Below are 20,550 nucleotides of genomic sequence, written 5' to 3' on the forward strand. Positions count from 1 at the left end.
TATGTTCTCATTACTACTATCAAAGGGGAGGTACAGGAGCCTGAAGATGTTCATTCGATGTTTTAGGAACAGCTTCTTCCCCTCCACTATCAGATTTTGGAAGAGTCCATGAATTCTACCTCATTGTTTTGTTCTCTTTTTTCACTACTTATTTTTTATGTTTTTATTGTAAGTTGCAGTAATTTTTTATGTATTACACTGTACTGCCAAAAAGCCACACATTTCATGACATATGGTCAGTGATTATAAACTTGACTCTGACTCTGAACCTGAGCAGCTGGTAAAAGAAACTCTGCAAAGAGCAATCTCTTTTCTTCATGTCATACTGTGTTACAACTGAAAGCTATTTCTTATATCTGAAATTTGAAATTACGTATCTGAGTGTTTAGTCTGTTGGCTGTAATATTCTGCTGTTGTCTACAATCTATTTATTTTATTCAATCATCTTGTTCTGCCATTGTTACGGTGAAATCCAATTTGAAGTTGCTGTCAAAATGTTGCAATGATGGAAATACTGTTAAAAGCTGGGTTTGATGAAATTTTCAATTTCCAAACCAGTAATATAATTGTGACAATCCTTTGCTCTATTCAATCATTTTACAACCAGTTTTTAAAATGGAACGACATAGTTCAGCTTCAATTTTAGATCATGTAGGCCAATTGTGATTCAAGTATTGTAATATCCAGTAGAGAAATATGTAGATAATGTGAATCTTTCTTAACATGTATTTAATATTTTACCAATAAATATTAAGATCACCTTTAAAATACACAGAGATTGATTCATTATATTTTAGTCTGTTGACAAATTATGAAAATTGACTTTGTAGTTGGACCCAGCTCTGTGAATGCCTGAAATCAAGCTGCCCCAATCAACAGAAATCAAAGACAACAAGGTTTACTGCATGGCCCACTCCAAAGGGTATTGAGTCCCTTTCCCAAATGCACCCAAATACCCAGGCCCATTCAATTGCATATATCGGTGGAGCTTGATGATGATAACACCCTGTCTTCTCTGACTTCTGGTATGGCTGCAATAAACAAATGCATGAGCAATCATTTCCTAAATCTAAATGAAGATAGAACTTTTAGTTGGTCTGAAAGCCAAAAGAGATAAACTAGTTGATCAACTTGGGAACTTGGTTCCCCTTGTAAAATCAGAAGTAACAAGCCTGGGTGTTATCCTTGATTCAGATTTGAATTTTAAATCCCACATAAAATGACCAGAGCAGCATTTCTACACTTAAGAAATATTGCCAAGGTATTTCTGTTTCTGTCACATAATGATGGTGAATAACTAATTCACGCATTTATATTGAACAGACTAATTTATTGCAATGCACTGTTTACTGGCCTTCCAAAGCAATCGATTGACAAGCTTCAACACATTCAGAATGGCCTCTCTAGAGTTTTAACTAAAACCAGCATGAGGGAACATATCACTCCCATGCTAGCTACACTGCATTGGCTTCCTGTATCTTTTAGAATTGATTTTAAAGTTCCCTTACTTGTTTTTAAAGCTCTTAATGGTCCATGACCAGAGTACATCACAAATTGTTTTAGTTTTGTAAATCTGCTCGAGCTCTCAGGGCTTATTCCGCTGGTCTCTTAAATTTAAACAATTTCCCTCAAAAGATAATAGACAGATCAGCTTTTTTTTAACTATACTCCTAAACTGTGGAGATCATTACCTAAAATTATAATGGATGCAGAATTAGTTGAGACTGGAATCTAGCGTAGATGTTTACCGAAGGTTGCCTGAGCTCTGAACAACATTGCCATTCCAATATTTGATGTGCTGGCATCTATCTTGTTTGGTTTCTCATTTTGTCTCATGTTATCTCACTGCTAGTATTGTGCAAACTGATGTTGTATTTCAGCCTCCTGTTTGGAAGCAACCAGAGCCAGGCTGGTAATCACATGTCATCATTGTCAGCATTGCTGTGCGCAAGAAACAGAAGAGAGGCGACTGGATAAGGTTAAACTAATTTTCTCAATGAAACAGAAGAGCTCTTTCCTGAAACATAAGAGGTTAAGGGGTGGCCTGATAGAGGTATATAAGATTAGGAGTGGCATGGACAGAGGGAAAGAACATTGTCTATTTTTCCAAGAGAGGAGGTGCTAAAAGCAGAAGGCATAGATTTAAGATCACAGGCAAGAGATTTAAAAATGTACGTCAGGGGTAGTTTCTTCATGCAAAGGATGATGCATATTTGGAACGAGTTACCAGAACTAGTGATTGAGACAGGCACATTAGCAATGTTAAAATCCCATTTAGATCAGCATGTGGATAGGAGAGGTTTAGAGGGCCAAACATGGGCAGATGGGGCTAGTTCACTGGGCAATAAAGTCAGCATGGATGAGAGGGCCAAAAGGCCTGTTTCTATGTTTTAAGACTCTGTGAAGAGAAAGATATGTCTGTTGTCCCTCTGTGCTGAGGTCAAAGTGCCCAATTTCAATGCATGTTCAGGAACAAAGGTGCCTAGAGCTGTGTATTATCATACTGAATTATCATAATTCAGTACACAGAACTGGAAGAACAAACGGCTTAGAGACATAATAAAGCAGTTCCCCCAGGAAGGTTAGCAAGTTTTGGTTAATGTTCTTCTTACATCTTTTGGATTGGTAAAGTCTTCCATTCAAACTATAGACATATAGTTTTAACTGTAGTAAATATAAGTAGTACTCTATATATACACACACAATTCCTTTGACCTTTGACTGTGGATGTGCCATTATCATATAAGATGGAATGATTTCCTGCACCAGAATGATCGAACAATTTGTTAGTTTGTAGGCACTCGTGTAACTGCCAGCTTATAGCAATGCATACATAAATGAAAGAGAATAGTCTGGAGGGCAAATGGTTTCTGTGGAGAGCTTTGCATCATGGGTTGGTATCTATGGGAGAAGAGTGGCTGAACTAAATTGCAGGGTGAAGTCTATCTGGAAAGAAAGATGCCAAATGAGGCACCATCCTGTTGTTGATACAACTTCTTTATTATAACTACTTCAAATAATAGAATAACAACAACAGAAAAAACTTGAGTTGGAAATGTATGAGATTATAGGGCTGGAATTTAGAGCAACAAACAATCCGCAAGAGGAGTTCAGTGTGTTGAACAGCTTCAGTGGGAAAGGAATGCTTGATGTTTCTTGTTGAAACCCTGCGTCAGGACTAAGTGTGGATAGGAATGAACAGAAATGTGAAGACATTTTTTTTAGCCAGAGGGTGGTGAATCTATGGAATTTGTTGCCATGGACGGCAGTGGAGGTCAAGTCATTGGGAGTATTTAAGGCAGAGATTGATAGGTATCTGAGTAGCCAGGGCACCAAAGGTTATGATGAGAAGGCCGGGGAGTGGGACTTAATGGGAGAATGGATCAGCTCATGATGGAATGGTGGAGCAGACTCGATGGGCCGAATGGCCGACTTCTGCACCCTTGTCTTATGGTCTTATGGATAGGGGAGTTGGCCAGAATAGGCAGGGAAGCAGAGGTGAGACAACGGCCCAAGATAACCTGTATTCTGAAACGTGTGATGGCGTGAAAGATGATGAGCAAATCAAACCATATATGGGAGGGGTGATGACAAACACACTGGATGATGAATAGATGGACAAAGAAAAGAGGAAAATAGAGCCAGATGGGGGAGGGAAGGTTAAGGCAGAGACATAAACACAAGAGCTTCTGCAGATGCTGGAAATCCAGAGCAACACAAACAAAATGCTGGAGGAACTCAGCAGGTCAGGCAGCATCTATGGAGAGGAATAAACAGTTGATGTTTTGGGCAGAGACCCTTCTTTCAACCCGAAACATCCAACTGTTTATTCCTTTCCATTGATGCTGTAGGACCTGCTGAGTTTCTCCAGCATTTTGTGTGTGATGCTAAAGGTGGAGACATCTGCTTGAAGGTGAGAAACAAGAGCACAAAGACTACTAGTTCTGGAATCTGTTAAGTGAGGCAGGCGATAACAGCAACTATTGGACTCTGGCATGATGCCAGGAAACTGGAAAATTGCAAATATCACTCCAGTCTTTAAGAAAGGAGGAAGGCAGCAGAAAGGAAATTATAGATCAGTTAGCCTGACCTTTATGGTTGGGAAGATGTGGTAGTCAGTTGTTAAGGATGAGGTTGTGGAGTACATGATGACACAGGACCAGATAGAACAAAGTCAGCATGGTTTCCTTAAGGGGAAATCTTGCCTGATGAACCTGTTGGAATTCTTTGAGGATGTTACAAGTAGGATAGATAAAGGGATGTAGTGGATGTTGTATATTTGGACTTTCAGAAGGCCTTTGACAGGGTGCCACACATGAGGATGCTTATCAAGTTAAGAGGCCATGATATTACAGGAAAGTCACTGGCATGGTTAGAGCATTGACTGATTGGTAGGAGGCAGTGAGTGGGAATAAAAGAAATCTCTTCTGGTTGGCTGTCAGTGACTAGTAGTATTCCGTAGGGGTTGGTGTTGGGACCGCTTCTTTTTATGCTGCATATAAATGATTGAGAGGATGGAATTGATGGCTTTGTTGCCAAGTTTGCGCATGATATGAAGATTTGTGAAGGGACAGGTAGTGTTAGGAAACCGGTAGGCTGCAGAAGGACTTAGACAGATTAGGAGAATGGACAAGAAAGTGGCAAATGAAATACAATGTTGGAAAATGCCTGGCCATGCACTTTGGTAGAAGAAATAAATGTCCAGACTATTTTTTAAACAGGTAGACAATGCAAAAATCTGAGATGCAAAGGGACTTGTGCAGAACCCTCTAAGGTTAACTTGCAGGTATAGTTAGTGGTGAGGAAGGCAAATGCAATGTTAGCATTCATTTCAAGAGGTCTAGAATACAAGAGCAGGGATGTGATACTGAGGTTTTATAAGGCATTGGTGAGGCCTCACCTTGAGTATTGTGAACAGTTTTAGGCTCCTCATCTAAGAAAAGGTGTGCTGGCATTGGAGAGGGTCCAGAAGAGATTTCACAAGGATGATTCCGAGGATGAAAGGGTTATCATATGAGGAACGTTTGGTAGCTCTAGGAACTTAGAAGGACGAGGGGGAATCTCATTGAAACCTTTTGAATGTTGAAAGGCCTAGATGTGGTAGATATGGAAAGGATGATTCGCATGGTGGGGGAGTGTAGGACAAGAGGGCACAGCTTCAGGATAGAGGGGCATCTATTTAAAACCGAGATGCAGAGAAATTTCTTAATCCAGAGGGTGGTGAACTTGTGGAATTTATTACCATGTGCAGCTGTGGAGGCCAGGTCATTGAGTATATTTAAGGTAGAGTTTGAGTATAGCATCAAAAATTACAGGGAAAAGACCGGGGACTGGGGCTGAGGAGGAGGGAAAAAGGATGAGCCATGATTCAATGGCAGAGCGGACTTGATAGGCCCAAGTGGCCTAATTCTGCTCCTATGTTTTGTGACATCCTTACAAGAGAGGGTAGTTGAGATAGATGTGTGGGACTTGGTTGGTTTATTCTTACACATCTCCCTTCTCTAGATCTTGCTGTCTCCATCTCAGGAATCAAATTATCCACTGAAATTTACTATAAATGTAGGCATACAGGGAATAAGCTCAAATTTACAGATAGCTTAAAACAAAAGTGGTGCCGTGAACTGGGAGGGGAATGGCAATAACATCAAGAGCTGTAAAATGGCTGGTGAAATTGGGTATGTATATAGAAGACCAAGTTTTATGCTGAGAAATGAAGAGAGTTAAATTTTGTTGAGGAAGATGAAGAGAAACAACATGAAAGTGTACAAACAACAGAGCCTTGAAAGCAAGTCCATAGTTTGTTGGAAATGATAGTGCAGATTGAGAAGGTAGTTAAAACTAAATAAATACTGTATTCCATACTTTGTAATTCTAATATATAGATTACATGCGCAAGAAAGTTACAATAAGCCTTCATAAAACACTGGTTCAGTAGTTCAGTCATAATTGCAATATAATGTCCAGCTACATTCAGCACATTTTCAGAAAGCTGTCAAGCTTTTAGAAAGGATATCGGTGAGATTTTCTGAAGTGATTCCAGGCATGAGGGAACTTTCGTTTAAATGACTAGTCTTGCTAGCTGGGATTGTGCTTCTTGCAGTAGTGGAATGTGTGAGGCGATCTGACTGGGGTCTATAAAACTGTGAAGGATGCAGATATAGTACTTAGCAGTTATTCTAATTGGTCATGAACCAGGGAGCTTAGGAGGAAGGTGATTGGCTAAAGTACTAAAAGAGACCTGAGGAAACATTTTTATACAATTTGTAAAAGACCACGATCTTGAATTGTAGTAGAAGAAAAAAACATTTGTAGCACTTAAAGGAAAGCAAACTAGATATCTGAAAGAAAATTATTTGAAGCACTTTTTGCGAGAGATTGGGGCAATGGGACTAGCTAATGGCTTTTTTTGTATCAAGTTAAGAGGCTGAATACCTCTTTCCATGCTGTGCCCAATTTAACCTCGTTTATTGCTGAATATTGTGTAATGAGGAGACACCATCGCTTAGTTTTAAAAATTGTGATTGGCAGATTTATTCAGCTTGATGTACAAACTGCTTAACTCGTTATTCCAGTTCATGTCTTGAATTGAAAGATTTTTAAAATGAAAATTTTCATCTTTATGCTAATTGAGGATAGTTGTTAGTAAACCATGCATCATCCTTCTCTTTCACATGTATGATATTTCTAATCAAATATTAGAAGTATAGAAGAAAATGTCCGATTGCATTATTCTATAACTTTCACTAGATGGCATTCAATGTACATCAGGGTTTTTACAGGATATCGTAGGGATTTTCAAGCCAAGCATATGGCTAACAAAAAAGATTCATTAGAATTCTTATCATTCTGTGTTAATTTGTGAAAGCAATTAATGCTCAAGTATAATTAGGGTCACACTCCACATACGCTGATATCACTGCTTTACTGCAATGAAAGGTGCGGCTGCCATGTGCTGTCTAATTCCCACCTCCTGTAAGGTTCCTACAAAGACTTCTGCTTACAATGGTGGGTGTTCTTGAGCACCTGGCAAATTAAAGGAAAAAATTGTGAAGCACCCACTCTTCTGCTTAAGCATTATTTCAGAGATAGTAAGGGAGTGAGAGGGAACATTTCAGAGAGGTAGGAACAAGTGTTGTTGTATTACTTCATTAAAGAGGTGTGACAGTATGCAAAAAAAAAATAGCCACAGTATCAGAAAGTCAGTTACTTGCATAGTCTGAAAGGAAATAGTTTAGATCAGTACAATAATTCCAGTTTTAATTTCAAAGATCAAGCTCTTGAGTCACGCTGTTCAAGAAAACATAATGACCTTACTATCAAATTTCTGTGGTCATTTGGATTTTCCAGGGTCTGAATGTTAATTGGAGTATTTAACAATCTAAGCAAGGACCTAATTACCCTGGAACATGCCTATTTTGGCTCCAATTATTTTACTTGGTTTATTAAGGGCCAAGAATCTTGCTTTCTTCATAAATATCCAGATTTTTATGAAGATTTTAGGATTTTAGGATTTCCAAATTTGGCAGTTAACAGCCATTGAATCTCCCACGAAATTCAATGAATCTTAGGGTCAAGCTGCACTACTGAAACCATCTTGTACTTTGTTCATGGGAGCACCTGTGGGCTCCACTTGGAGGATTGGGTTGGGTGTGTTCAGGACCCTTTGAAGAAAAGGAAATTTAAAGGAAATCTTAGTGCATCACATTTTCTAAAAGGGCTTCTGGCAGTGCTATCAAGTTGCTGTTAGCATTTACGGCTCTCATCCATTATTGCCTTGATAGCTTTCTCAGAATGCTGGGTGCTCCAGTTGTGATCAGGGTGCAGCAGACTTCCTAATTAGGAAAGGTCCTCACATCCCAAGAAGACCTTTGGAGCTGCTGGCAAATTATCCCATTAGACTCAATTGTGACTGAATTATGGATTGCCTTGCCTGAAGAATTTAATTTTCACATTTTTATTTAAAATTAACCCTTTTAAAAGGGTTAATTATTTTCCAATATTCACTTGCCATTAAACATTTGAAAGTGAACTGTTAACTTACCTATAGGTAGAATAACAGGGCAACATATATTTCTAATTTCAGTTACTTGTTTCAAAGATTTTGCTTTTTTCAGTTTTTCATATCATTGGTAGAAGGCAGGAGGCAGCTTCAAAATTAGGCTGTCAAAATGGAGGCAATGATCATATTAAGTTATACACTAATGGCTCAGATTTGCTATTACTCTAAAATGAAACCTAACCCAGTACTGCTCAGAATACCATCAAGCTTACAGGGCAAAAGCATTCTATCAAGCTTCACCTTTAATGAACAAAAAAAAACATATAAAGAAAAAGAATAGCTAGTGTCTTTGAATATGCAATATGTGTGTATGTGTGGGAGGACATTTCACATCTTGCTGAAGCTTGCATGCCTGCTGATACAGACGTACTTACATTTTTAACTCACAGTGGGACTGACACATCTTCTACCATGCAATTATTATTATACCCATGAGCTACAGTTGAGATTGCAGATAGCTGAAGATCAGTTGTGTGCTCAGAATAGCCTTTGCTGCTATATTTTAGCACTTCTCAGGGGAAGCAGCAGTCATAAAAAAATAATCGGAGACCAACAAACAAAAGAGTCTGATGCCTCACACTTGACACTATTATTGACTGATAGAGTCACAGCAATGACTATCATCACACTTATGCTACAGTCCCAGTCAGTTTGGAGAGAACCTACTTAAGAATACAATCCATAATTTGCATTTTCCTGCAAGAATTCTTCGCTCTATCTATTGAAGTCAATGTTAACTGCTTCCTATTCCTGATTTTTGAGTTGGTTACTGAATGTCAGTTTTAATGCCAGCATTATTTACGTTGTTTTTCTCTGCTGTACTTGTATCACAAATTGTTTTTGTTTTTGCTACTTATTCAATTTTGAATTTAATTTACCTAGTTTTCCAATGACTCGAGATTTTTTCTCTTTGAAGAGGGCAGATGTTATTCTGAACATTTCCTAATTTTTTTATATAGTCATGCAAATGAGGCAAGTACTTACATGTTTATGTGTGCCTATGAATGGCATTTGTGAAACTTGTGCAAGAAGCTTCATGCATTTTACTTCCCTGTTAGCCTGCTTTTGATTATGCAAGGATGCACCTCTGTTTAGGTCAACAGTCGAAAGCACGGGTTGCACTGTCAAATGCCACTCAACAGCTGACAATCCGGTAAAGACTGAGAAGTGTTTTCTTCCAGTTAGTAGTGCAAGTGTGTGACTTACTCAAGATGACAGCATGGTGAATGTAGAGGTATTATGTTCTATTTTTCAATATTTGTTTCATCCATATCTTCACGCTCTTTCACTTTGTTTCCTTAAGTCAATTGGTTCATAGGATTTAGTTCTCTTATAGTTCAGAAAAATCATTCAGAAATACAAACAGTACTTTATTTTTATTATATTTGATGTAGTTCCATAACTTACCACAAAACACTTGCGATTTATCTCTGAAATTCCAAAGGAAAAAGTAGATCTTTGGATTGAGACATAGTAACATGGGTTCAGAAAAAAAAAATCCTTCCTGGTTGATACTGCTGAGTATGCTATATTGTTGGATCACAACATTGTATTTCATCTTTAATATTCATTTCCTATTCATTTCAGAGTAGTAGTAAAGAAGTACAATCACGTGAGTCCAGTATGATGCTCTCCTAAGGGCTTATCTATTAGTGGGCCTTCAGGTGGTTGTAGAAGACGATCTGGGATCCACATATTCTGATCTAGAATGGGCAAGATTAAATAGTGACTGTGGTTAGTGGTTGGCTCTTTTGGTTGTTCAGTCTGGCCTTTTGCAGCTGCCACTTGTTCTCTGCGGCACAGTGAAAGTCACTCTCATGTCGCACAGCTCCTTCTTGAACAGATTTCCTCCTGGTGTATCTATTGAGTCCCATGCCTTCACAATTTTTACATATAACATTGTATTTCTTCAGACTGATTTTGATATTATCTTTGAAACGTTTTCTTTGTCCACCAGGGGCTCACTGACCTTCCATCAACTGGGAGTTTAGTGTTATGTGAGTAAGAAATCTGGATGATGGGACCTATCCATTGGAGTTAGTGTTGCTTTATCATGGTGGAAATGCTGTTCATGTTGGCCTCCTCCAGTATGCTAGTGTTAGTGCGTCTGTCCTTCCAGTTGATCATTAAAGTCTTCCCAAAGGATGTTTCATGTATTGTTCAAGGACTTTCAGGTGCCTATTGTAGGTGGTGCATGATTGAGCTCCATACAGTAACGTAGAAAGGTTGACTGCTCTATAGAACAAAGGTATTGTTTGGAACTGTAGGTCAAAGACTTTTTTCCTTAATCTTGCTCCACTAGCACTACTCAGGTAGTGTTTGATCTCTGAGTTGATGTCTGTTTTGACGAGAGAATGCTGCCAAGGTAGGCAATGTAGTCTAGATTTTCAAAGGTGATATCGTCAATTTTTATGGAGGTCAAGATAAGTGTCTGGTTGGGTAGTGACTAATATAAGACCTGTGTATTTTTCATATTTAAAACAAGACCAAGGGCCCTCTATGGCTTGGCAAAGGAATTCAGGATATGTTAGAGGTCTTTTTCAGAGTGTGCTGTGATGGAAATATCATTTGCGCAATGAAGCTCTATAATAGTGACTCTTCCTTGAATTTACCACTATGGGTGACCCTACCAGGCTAAACTCCGGACTGCATCACACTTGGGATCTCAGGAACTCACAATCCTCTCCTCCTTTAAGTTAACATCCCTTGGAGAAAATCGCCAGAAAAACAAATTCAAGACATCTTGGCATCACCCCTGATCTAAACAGTCACATTTCATTGACTATGTCATTGAGTGGGCTAGGGGCCACTTTGATGTGACTATTACAAGGGCCATGATTGGCACAGATGACTGCTAGACAGATTATTGCCTGATTGGCTCCACCATGTCCTTCGCACTGATGAAAAAGAGGTGGGCTCATAAGATCTGACCAAAACAAAAACTTGAGAGCCTGATTGACACTGTCCCTAACAGCACCTTCAGTCCCTGTTTGGGGGGAATCACCAATGGGAATATTCGCAGGATATCAAGGAACATTGGGGTATGATTAAATCTATGATCCTCAATACCTGCAAAAACATTCTTGGGTACAAGTCCAGAAAACATTGGGATTGGTTCAATAGTAGCAACATGGAGATAGAACAACTCATCTCAAGGAAAAGGAAAACTTCTTGTGCTTGGCAGAATGACATCAGCAGCAGGGCCTAAACAGGCGCCTTTTCCGGAGCTAAGACAAATGCCAAGCACAGAATGAGGGAGCTAATAAATATTAGTAGACTAAGAAAGCCCTGGAAATCCAGAGACTGGCAGATTCTGGTAACACGTAAGGCTCCTTCAGTGCCAACAGAGCAGTCTATGGTCCAGGTTACTGCAGATTAAACCCCCTGCTCACAAAGGACAGGAAGAACTTGCTAAAGGATAGGAACGATTGATGGAGAGAGCACCTTCAAGAACTTCTTAACAGCACTGCTGAACCAGAACTTATTAACCAAATCCTCCAGAGACTTGTGAGAGAAGACACAGGGGAAATTCCCAGTATGAAAGAGGTCCATGGTGTCATCAGGAGCCTGTAAAGTAACAAAACCACTGGTCCTGATGGGATCCCGATGGAGATCCTCAAAGAAGGTGGGCCAGCATTTCCGACCACATACACACCCTGCTCCTGATGGTCTATGAAAAGGACCAACTGGCCTCAGAGCTCAGAGGTGCTCTAATAGTGACCAGACTCAAGGCACATTGAGGCAATTACAGAGGCATGCCCCCCCTGTCAAAAGCAGGCAAAGTGCGTACATATATCCTTGTCAACCATGTTCTTCTACTATCTCAAGCGAGTCCTCCCTGAATCGTAGCGTGGTTTCCGCCGATCTACAGGCACTGGAGACATGATCTTCACACCCCACCAATTACAGCAAAATGCAGTGAACAGATGCAAGCTTTGTACTTGGCTTTCATACGTTTGACAATGGTATTTGATACAGTAAACATCAACTTCTTTGGTATATACTATCAGGACATGGCTGCCCTGACAAGTACTTACGAATAATGAGGCTACTTACATGATGGCATGTCAGCCACAGTACTCAGCAATAGTGATGCTGGATCAGAACACTTCACTGTCAAGACAGAGTCAAGAAGGGTTGCATCATTGCACCCATCCTATTTGCCATCTATTTTGCTGCCATCCTTCACCTCATTGCACAAGACCTGCCATAGGGAATCCCAGTTGCTTATAGAATGGATAACAGGCTTTTCAACCTCAACCAATTCAAGGCCAAGGTCAGGGTCAGTACCAACTTCAGAGTGCAAGTTTGCAATGCTTTACACCTTTAGTGTGACAACTGGGAGATGATTATCTCCATGGAAGAGAAAAAAAAAAGTAGGAAATGATGACTCAAGTGTCTGAAAGTGTGTTGACTTCTGTTTTGAATGTACTCAGTGAGTACATTCACACAACTTTTGGAACAGAGAATTCAAAAGGATTACAACTCATTAGTTAATGAAAGTTTCAAATCTGTTTTTAATCATTAGATAATTATCTGTAACTTTGCTTCTTAGTTCTGAATTATTTAGCCTAAAGAATAACCTTCAGTGCATGCTCTATCAAAAATAATAAATGCTAGGAATACTCAGAGGTCAGGCAGAATCTGTTGGAGAAAAAACAAAGTTAACATTTCAGTTCAATGATTCTTCATTAGAATTGGGCAAAATCAAGAGAAGAAAGATGTGCTTAGTTTCGGAGAGGATGCTGGGTTGGGGAAGGTCTGTTGGGGTGAGGTGTGGAGAGAACAAAGGCGAAGTCAGTGATAGGATGGAGACTGTGAGACTAAATGACACAGATGGTGTTAGTCCTCACTGAGACAGAGTATTAGTGCCAGCTGTTCTGGCAAGGCTCCTCTAACCTCTTGGGAGTGCTCAACCCATCATTATAGTATCCATAGAATGAATAAGAATCTGCAGCTGGGATGATGTCACCTGTATGTACATGTCCCTTTAAGAACCAGCTGTAAAGATCATCCCGCAGGGCTAAATGCAGTGGCTGTGAGAATGTGCAAGACATTAATAGGGAACGTTGCATTAACTGTCCATTTAATTTTAGCACCACATTACACATGGATACCTGAATATGCACTTCTGTGTACCTCACATCTGAAAATCTTGCTCTGTTATGGGACATTAAAGAACATTACAGTGACCAAAGACACTTTTAATGTCAAGTTGATGGCATTGAGAAATTTCATGGCCAGAAACTGCACATAGCACTTCAGGTGTGATGCAACCAAGTGCAGCAGGGACCTTTTGTGTTGTACTTCAGCCCTCTTCCCTGAAGGACAATAAATCATTTGCTTCCTAATTACATTTTTTATGTTTATGTTTGCTTTGTACATTTTGTGCACAAGCACACCAGGTTTTTTTTTGCTTTACACAACTTGACTGTACAGTTTGTATACTTCAGTGAACTATTCAACTTGGAGCTCGCTTCTGAGCATTGGTATAGTTAAGTGTCATCTGCACACTTCTGAAGTTAGCATGATCTTGCGTCTGGGATCTTGACGCTTAGATGAATATTTTCTTTTCAGTCCTTCAGATCAGCTCCACTCCAACAGAAAGCTGTGTGAAAGATTGCAAGCAGTGTTAGTATAATGATTTGACACCAGTCTTCACTGAGAATGGTTCAGTAATGCATCCACTGTTCGATCATGGCATGCATGTCCTCGTGAAGCAAATGAGATGGAAATGCATTTCTGTGAGCAGGCAAATTTAAGAAGGGTGCTCTCCGGATCTCCCTGTTTGATAAGAACATGAAATTTTAGTCAGGTTGAAGAAGTCCACATATGGTAGCAACACGCATCAAAGTTGCTGGTGAATGTAGCAGGCCAGGCAGCATCTCTAGGAAGAGGTACAGTCGACATTTTGGGCCGAGACCCTTCGTCAGGACATCCTGACGAAGGGTCCTGGCCCGAAATGTCGACTGTACCTCTTCCTAGAGATACTGCCTGGCCTGCTGCGTTCACCAGCAACTTTGATGTGTGTTGCTTGAATTTCCAGCATCTGCAGAATTCCTCGTGTCCACATATGGTAGTTGGTTCTGCTCCCTACATTTTTTCTTGAGGTTGTCACTTAGAGAAAATCATAGAACCATAGAACCATAGAATCATAGAACATTACAGCACAGAAACAGGTCTTTTGGACCTTCTTGGCTGTGTCGAATCATTTTTCTGCCTAGTCCCACAGACCTGCACCTGGATCATATCCCTCCATACACCTCTCATCCATGTACCGGTCCAAGTTTTTCTTAAATGTTAAAAGTGAGCCCGCATTTACCACTTCATCTGGCAGTTCATTCCACACTCCCACCACTCTCTGTGTGAAGAAGCCCCGCGCCTAATGTTCCCTTTAAACTTTTCCCCCTTCACCCTTAACCCATGTCCTCTGGTTTTTTTCTCCCCTTGCCTCGGTGGAAGAAGCCTGCTTGCATTCACTCTATCTATACCCATCATAATTTTATATACCTCTATTAAATCTCCCCTCATTCTTCTATGCTTCAGGGAATGAAGTCCTAACCTATTCAACCTTTCTCTATAACTCAGTTTCTCAAGTCCCGGCAACATCCTTGTAAACCTTCTCTGCACTCTTTCAACCTTATTAATATCCTTCCATTAATTTGGTGACCAAAACTGCACACAATACAGTCTCACCAAATTCGGCCTCACCAATGCCTTATACAACCTCACCACAACATTCCAACTCCTATACTCAGTACTTTGATTTATAAAGGCTAATGTACCAAAAGCTCTCTTTACAACCCTATCTACCTGTGACGCCACTTTTAGATAATTTTGTATCTGTATTCCAAGATCCCTCTGTTGTACTGCACTCCTCAGTGCCCTACCACTTACCTTGTGTGTTCTAACTTGGTTTGTCCTTCCAAAGTGCAATACCTCACACTTGTCTGTATTAAACTCCATCTGCCATTTTTCAGCCTATTTTTCCAGCTGTCTAGATCCCTCTGCAAGCTTTGAAAACCTTCCTCACTGTCCACTACACCTCCCATTTTTGTATCATCAGCAAATTTTCTGATCCAGTTTACCACATTATCATCCAGATCATTGATATAGATGACAAATAACAATGGACCCAGCACTGATCCCTGTGGCACACCACTAGTCACAAGCCTCCACCCTGAGAAGCAATCCTCCACCACCACTCTCTGGCTTCTTCCATTGAGCCAATGTCTAATCCAATTCACTACTTCTCCATGTATACCTAGCAACTGAATCTTCCTAGCTAACTTCCCATGCGGGACCTTGTCAAAGATCTTACTGAAGTCCAGGTAGACAACATCCACTGCCTTTCCTTCATCTACTTTCCTGGTAACCTCGAAAAACTCTAATAGATTGGTTAAACATGACCTACCACGCACAAAGCTATGTTGACTCTCCCTAATAAGTTCCTGTCTATTCAAATACTTGTAGATCCTATCTCTTAGTACTCCTTCCAATAATTTACCTATACCAACATCAAACTTACCAGCCTATAATTTCCCAGATTACTTTTATAGCCTTTTTTAAACAACGGAACAACATGAGCTATCCCCCAATCCTCCGGCACCTCACCCGTAGATAACGACATTTTAAATATATCTGCCAGGGCCCCTGCAATTTCAACACTAGTCTCCTTCAAGGTCCAAGGGAATACCCTGTCAAGTCCTGGGGATTTACCTACTCAAATTTGCCTCAAGATAGCAAGCACCTCCTCCTCTTCGATCTGTATAGGTTCCATGACCTCACTACTTGTTTGTCTTATGTCCATAGACTCCATGCCAGTTTGCTTAGTAAATACAGATGCAAAAAAACCCATTTAAGATCTCCCCCATTTCTTTTGGTTCCATACATAGCCGACCACTCTGATCTTCAAGAGGACCAATTTTATCCCTTACAATCCTTTTGCTCTTAATATACCTGTAGAAGCTCTTTGGATTATCCTTCACCTTGACTGCCAAAGCAACCTCATATCTTCTTCTAGCCCTCCTGATTTCTTTCTTAAGTATTTTTTTGCACTTTTTATACTCCTCAAGCACCTTATTTGCTCTCTGTTTCCTATACATGTCATACATCCCTCTCTTCCTCTTTATCAGAGTTCCAATATCCCTTGAGAACCAAGGTTCCTTGTTCTTATTCACTTTGCCTTAAATCCTGACAGGAACATACAAGCTCTGCACTCTCAAGATTTCTCCTTTGAAGGCCTCCCACTTACCATTCACATCCTTGCCAGAGAACAACCTGTCCCAATCCATGCTTTTTAGATCCTTTCTCATTTCTTCAAATTTGGCCTTCTTCCAGTTTAGAACCTCAACTCAAGGACCAGATCTATCTTTATCCATTATCAAGTTGAAACTAATGGTGTTATGATCACTGGAACCAAAGTATTCCCCTACACAGTCTTCCGTCACCTGTCCTAACTCGTTTCCTAATAGAAGATCTAATATTGCACCCTCTCTAGTTGGTATCTCTATATATGATTTAGAAAACTTTCCTGAACATGTTTTACAAACTCTAACCTGTCTAGACCTTTAACAGTATGGGAGTCCCAATCAATATACTGGAAAATTAAAATCCCCTACTATCACAACTTTATGTTTACTGCAGTTGTCTGCTATCTCTCTGCACATTTGCTCCTCCAATTCTCGCTGACTGTTGGGTGGTCTATAATACAACCCCATTAATGTGGTCATACCTTTCCTGTTTCTCAGCTCCACCCATATGGCCTCAGTAGACAAGCCCTCTAATCTGTCCTGCCTGAGCACTGCTGTAACATTTTCCCTGACTAACAATGCCACCACCCTACCCTTCATTCCTCTGCCTCTATCATGTCTAAAACATCAGAACCCTGGAACATTAAGCTGCCAGTCCTGCCCCTCCTGTAGCCAAATTTCACTAATGGTTATAATGTCATGATTCCATGTGTCAATCGACGCCTCAGCTCATCTGCCTTCCCCACAATACTCCCTCATTGAAATAGACACACCTCAGATTATTACCACCACACACAACCCTTCTATTTGTGACTTTGCATGAACTTTTAACATCATTTATTTTCACCCCCGCTCCACTATCTGCTCTGGCACTCTGGTTCCCATCTCCCGCAAGTCTAGTTTAAAGCCTCCCCAATAGCACTAACAAACCTCCCTGCAAGGATATTTGTCCCTTTGTAGTTCAGGTGTAACTCGTCTCTCTTGTACAGGTCACACCTGCCCCAGAAGAGGTCCCAATGATCCTGAAATCTGAAACCCTGGCCCCTACACCAGTTCCTCAGCCACATGTTCATCCATCAGAGCATCCTATTCTTACCCCCACTGGCACGTGGCACAGGTAGCAATCCTGAGATTACCACCCTCGAGGTCCTGCTTTTTAACTTCCTACCACGCTGTCTATACTCACTCTTCAGGACCTCCTCACTCTTTCTTCCTATGTCATTGGTACCGATGTGCACCATGACATCTGGATGATCACCCTCCTCCTTCAGAATGTCATGCAAGCGATCAGAGACATCCCTAACCCTGACACTCGGGAGGCAACAAACCATCCGGGAGTCTCTGTCACGACCACAGAACTCCTGTCCGTACCTCTAACTATCGAGTCCCCTATCACTACCACTCTCCTCTTCTTCCACCCTCCCTTCTGCACTGCAGAACCAATGCCAGAAAACCGGCTGCAACAGCTTGTCCCAGGTATGTCATCCCCCCCAACAGTATCCAAATCGGTATACTTGTTGTTGAGGGGAATGGCCACAGGGGAACCCTGCTCTGCCTGCTCTTTCCCCTTCCCTCGCCTGACGGTAACCCAATTACCTGTGTGCTGCTCCTTTGGCGTAACTACCTCCCTGAAACTACTATCTATAAACTCCTCATTCTCCTGAATGATCCGAAGGCAACCAGCTCCTGCTCCAGTTCCCTAACGCGGTTTGTCAGGAGCTTCAGCTGGATGCACTTCTTGCAGGTGTCATTGTCAGGGACACCGGGGGTCTCCCTGACTTCCCATATCCTGCAAGAGGAACATTCCAACATCCTGCCTGGCATTCTCTCTACTCTGAACAAACAAAACAAAACTTACCAGAACCTACCCTCGTCTCTGCCTGTTCACGCCAAAGCCTATTGAGCCAAAGCCGTCCCACTCTGCTCCCTCTCACTGCGCTGCCCGTTGTATATGGTGGTCTTTTTTTAAAACCTTTGGCACTCTACATCATGCGCTTGCGCAGTCTAGCCTCTTTTCCTTGAGCAGTGTAAAAAAAAAGACTTTTCTCTGAGATTCCTTTACTCCTTCACTCTCAGCCTCTTGTTCCGATCATCTCTACTGTTTCTCTAGATGGGTAGAATCCACAATGCCTTTTGGGGGGAAGTGTTCAGTAATGAGGAGAAAGTATTTGGGGAGGAGCCTGGTGATGGATATCTTTTCCCATAGCAGATGACTGGGAGATCTCTCTGTAATAACTGTAATCATAATTGTCTACCTGGTGGAAAGAGGTTCTAATTACAGTCTCTGGCTTAACTTCCTCATATTGTTGCAGATGATGAGGGCTTTTTGAGTTGACCTGTAGCCCTTTTGACTTTTTGTCAGTTTGGAACAGTGGTTTGGCTGGTCTGAACAGGCTGTGTGGGTGGGATCATGGGTGCACATTCCCTCTGTCCTTCCTCAGCTGATCTCAGTTCTTGACTCCCATCGCAGTAGGATCATGGATGTAACTGGCCTTGACAGTGTTGAAGAATCTTGAGCAGGTCTGCGAGTTGCTGAAACTTCTTACTGCTTTATACCATCTACTCTTAAGGTCATCATTTTTTTGCTGGAACTTGGTATTTTCTAGGTCAATATTATATCGCTTATCAGTATTTCAGGAACTGGTCATAGTATGAAAAACTGTATAATCCTTTGCTGTAACAGCCTAGAGCAGCAATCATTCATATTATGAAACCAGAAACTCAAGCTACAGGATTAATACGCAGAAGTAGAAACTGGAAAAAAAACATGAGTTTAGCCACATCATCAGAATGCATTTAGTATTTATCATCAGATAGTTTTAAAGCAGAATTTCACGACCAGAACATTAAACATAGCATATTATTAGAATGAAATTCAGAATAATAGAGTAAGCAATGGAGGTAATTAGCCAGAATCCACAGGATTCTAGCATGGTGGCACAGGGTCAGAGAACCAGAAGTTTTCTAGAAAGAACCACTTTTTTTTCAAGAAAGAAGGGAAACTTAAAACAGAAAACTTTGGGCCAGTTACTAAACATGTGTCATTAGAAGCTGATGGAATTCATAACTAAAAGGTAACGACATTTAAAAAATCTATGCATCAAATTAACATAGCTTGCATAGTTTTATGCTTGACTAATTTTCTAAAGTTCTTTGATGATGCAACACACAAAGTGGATAATGGGGAGCCAGTAGATGTATTGTATTTGGATTTCCAGAAGGCATTTTGATGAAGTGCTATATAATAAGTTACTACACAAGATTTGCATGTAGAGAATTGGTATTAGCATATTGGCATGAATAAAGGATTGACTGGTGAACTGGAAATAAAGATCTGATATAAAAGGGCCCTTTTTTGAACAGGCAATCAGTAACTAATGAATTTCTATGCGGGATTGGTGCAAGAGCTGTACATATTTAAAATCTATGTTGATGATTTTGGTGAAAGGACTAAGAATACAGTAGCCAGATTTGTAGAATATACAAAATTGGGCAGATTAACTCGTTGTGAGGAGGACATGTAGAACCCCAGAAAGGATATACTTAGGTTACCTGAGTGGGTGAAATACTGGTAGATGGAATGTAATGTGGGAAAATATGAGATTGGACACTCATTAGGAAGGAAGGATGAAAATACAAATATGAATCTGGAGATTCTAGTACATGAAATATAGAAGATTAGCACACAGATACATCAAACAGTAAGGAAAGTAAATAAATAATGACTTTCACTGCAAAGAGTATGGAGTATAAAATTAGGAAAGTTACAATTGGCAGATCAAACCTCAAAACTGATTTGGTCATCATGTTAAAGGGAGGATGTAATTGTTTTGTAGGTAGTACAGAGAACTGTTGATGTATGAATGAATTATCTTTTAAATAAGATTAAGGAAGTTGAGCTTACACTCTCTTGACTTGGAAAAAAAAAGAGAGATAATCTTATTGAAACATACCTGTATGATTCTGAGGGTGATTGACAAGGTGAGTCCTGAGAGGATATTTCTCATTGTGGGGTTATCTATAACTTGAATGCAGCATTTCCGAATTAGAGGTCACAGTTTTCACATGGGGATGAAGAGAAATCTCTTTCCTCAGAAGACCATGAATATTGGGAATTCTTCACATTAGAGAACTGAGGAGGAGAGTTATTGGAGGCATTCTTGGCAGACAATGAAGGAATCATTGGGTATGGGGAGAAAGTGAGAAACATGGCCAAGGTTGGATTAGCCTTGATCTGAC

Source organism: Mobula birostris, chromosome 6 (assembly GCF_030028105.1).
Source record: "Mobula birostris isolate sMobBir1 chromosome 6, sMobBir1.hap1, whole genome shotgun sequence".
In the NCBI taxonomy this organism is placed as follows: Eukaryota; Metazoa; Chordata; class Chondrichthyes; order Myliobatiformes; family Myliobatidae; genus Mobula; species Mobula birostris.